Source organism: Tachysurus fulvidraco, unplaced genomic scaffold, assembly GCF_022655615.1.
Source record: "Tachysurus fulvidraco isolate hzauxx_2018 unplaced genomic scaffold, HZAU_PFXX_2.0 HiC_scaffold_188_np12, whole genome shotgun sequence".
NCBI lineage: Eukaryota > Metazoa > Chordata > Actinopteri > Siluriformes > Bagridae > Tachysurus > Tachysurus fulvidraco.
The window spans coordinates 1-3,177 of NW_025927161.1; the positions used below are offsets into that span (position 1 = coordinate 1).

Consider the following 3,177-nt stretch of genomic DNA (forward strand, 5'->3'; position numbering starts at 1 on the left):
ATGACACCCTTAAAAGAGTTTAAAAGCCAGTTCTTTACAAGCTCGGTATTAAGATCAATACATCAGTTATCTTTGTTGTATTTTTACATCAAAATGTACATATTATTGGATTTAATCATCCTCACTACAGGCACTGGCTTCACTCGAGCTTCAGTGTCCTTAGCGATGAGAGAATAAAACAAAGTAATGTTGACTCACATCCTTTTTGAAAATACACTAAGAAACAATGTTATTGTTAAAAGTCACAAAATAAAGATCATGTTTTTAACAGGATTCCTTTTTACATTTATTGTGTCTTTAATAATTATTAAGCATACAAACGAGGACACTCAAAAAAATCACTCAAGTTGGATTTTTTTTACAAGTTCATTGTCACTAAAAGTTAATACATCAACAGTGAAAAGTAATAACAGTTCCAGAAAAAAATAAAACAAATAAATAAACACGAGTAGTTCATTTAACCATGAACACAGAAATAAATCCTGAAGAGGAGAACTGCATCTAAGCTTAAAAATAAACTAAAATTCATGCAACTTAAATATAATTCTTATAATTAGATTAGTATAAACAAAATATAGGATCATTTCTAGACTTTTCTGTTAAAGCATCATATGTCATAATTTACCCAATTTACGTGACGTGACATACGGCTAAGTACGGTGACCCATACTCAGAATTTGTTCTCTGCATTTAATCCATCCAAAGTGCACACACACAGCAGTGAACACACACACACACACACACACACACACACACACCGTGAACACACACCCGGAGCAGTTGGCAGCCATTTATGCTGCGGCGCCCGGGGAGCAGTTGGGGGGTTTGGTGCCTTGCTCAAGTGCACTTCAGTCGTGGCCGGCCCAAGACTCGAACCCACAACCTTTGGGTTATGAGTCAGACTCTCTAACCATTAGGCCACGACTGCCCCGACATACATAATATACTCAAGATAATTTTATTTGGTAAAATCCTTCACATTATTCTGCCATGGATTATAAATTATATCTGTTACATTTTACAGAGTATTTCACATGAGTGTACACACACTCATCTGATGAGACGGGTTTTCTTTTTTCAGCTTTGGTTTTCCTCTTGGAGAATTGCAAAGCCGCATAATTCAGTGATTCAGCTTCAGATTCCTGAATAATAATAATAATAATAATAATAATAATAATAATAATAATAATAATAATAATAATAATAATAATAATAACAATAATAATAATACTGAGAAGAGGTCGAGATCACAGTAATTACTACACAATATGGGTAATTACATTATATACACTAACTATATAGAAAAGAGGAGTACATCAAAATAAAAGCTTGGGATTGCCGTGTAAATATTTGAAATCTGACTATAAATTATATCTAGAACATTATGAGGAGAAAGATCTGAATGTTCTAAGCATTTCATAAGCAGGAAAATTAGTTATGAGACTCAAAAGGAAACACAGTCATATCTACAGAAAAAATAACATATTATAGTATATAATAGTGAAGAGATCAGAATTTTTGTACACATACCTGCTTTGTTCCTGGAGAATCTTCAATAGAAGCATTTACTATGAATACAGAAACACATCGATTAGTGTTTTTACTTTAAATAAAAATAACTTTATTTATTATCTGATGACAAAAACACTTACTTTTATCACCTTTTCTTCTCCTCAGTATGAAATAAGTGAGACAGAAAATCAGAAGTGCGCACAAACCCAAAGCCGATCCCAAACCGATCACTGTCCGATGTAGAGATCTGATCATTTCTGGTTCTGTTATTTCACCACAGTATATTTAGATTAGTACAATTTTTTAATGCAAATAATGCGTATAAATGAATGGTCATTAATTCAAGCTGGATTATGAAGCACCTCACCTGTGTTCTGCTGTGTTGTGTTGTTAGTGTTAGTGTTATTGATGTTTCCATGAGGTGTTGGTTCATACACCACTGAATGATCACACAGAGCTGCTTTAGATGTTTCTGATGCAATAGTAAAAGTCCACCTATAAACATTGATCAGGATTCACTTAGTAAAAGTCTGTAACTCAGTGTTGTTGAAGAAAACATAGTTAACATTTCACTACTTCACTATTATTTATCTTCCAGGTTGAACATGTTAACAGTCATCAGGAAAATATCACTACATTAAACCAGGAGCTTAAACATTCAGAATCAACTCAGAATCCTACCTTTAATTTGTAAATAAGTTCCATCTCCAAACACAATGTTGGGTCTCGTCATTGCACAGTAGTACAAGGCTTCATCAGACTGAGTGACCTTATCAATGATCATTTTGCACCAGGTCGATCTTTCTATTTTAAAACGATCATTTTGGAATCCATTATGATAAGTTTTTTCGCCACTTTTAAAAAATGTTACTATCATCTGAGGTTGTTTATTGTTTTGTTGCTTAAACCAGGACATCAACCCAACTTCTTTATCTAAAACACAACACTTCAGAATAGCAGTCATTCCGATTTTCCTACTGAGCACGTTATCAAACTGGTTAACTGGTGGCTTTGTGACAGAATGTGCAGTAACCCAGTGTCTACCAGGATGGACTGAACCTAAAAAAAAAAAAAAAACATTAACTAGGTAATAAATGTAATTAATTGTTCATCATAATTCATCAGATAAAATCACTTTAAAAATGACAGAAAGTATGTACAGCTTGCACAAAAGTGCTTTGATAAATATTACTACTACTACTACTACTACTACTACTACTACTACTAATAATAATAATAATAATAATAATAATAATAATAATAATAATAATAGATGGACTTTTAGAAATACATCAAATAAGATGGAAATAAATTGTTTAAAGTACTTACACATGGTGCAGAAAATCAAAATTAAAATCCATACATAAGTCATTTTTCACTTCTCATGAATAACACAGTGTGTGTTGGTTATTCATTAGAGTGTGAATGCACAGGAAGCAGGGTGTAAATTTCTATTTATACTCACGTTGTCTGTAGTGAGACAATACTGTACACACCCAGAATATGACGTGATTGGTTGTAAAAAAAAAAAAAAAAAAACACACGATTCGCAGATATTTTCCATCTACATTTTATACCAATCACCTCTTGAGATATTAGAATATGTAGTGAAGTTGAAAGGATGGAAAATGTGGGTTATTTGTACTTAAGTTCAACCCTGAACTT

General features: G+C 32.5%; 1 long non-coding RNA gene across 1 annotated transcript; it reads right to left on the reverse strand.

The window, feature by feature from the left end:
* Positions 1-312: 312 nt before the first annotated feature.
* LOC113646012 lies at positions 313-2,938 on the reverse strand. Its single transcript, XR_007139843.1, has 6 exons — positions 2,842-2,938; positions 2,194-2,571; positions 1,880-2,007; positions 1,653-1,775; positions 1,531-1,568; positions 313-1,142 (listed from the first exon to the last, which is right to left on the reverse strand). It is a non-coding gene; the product is annotated as an uncharacterized LOC113646012 (long non-coding RNA).
* Positions 2,939-3,177: the final 239 nt, after the last annotated feature.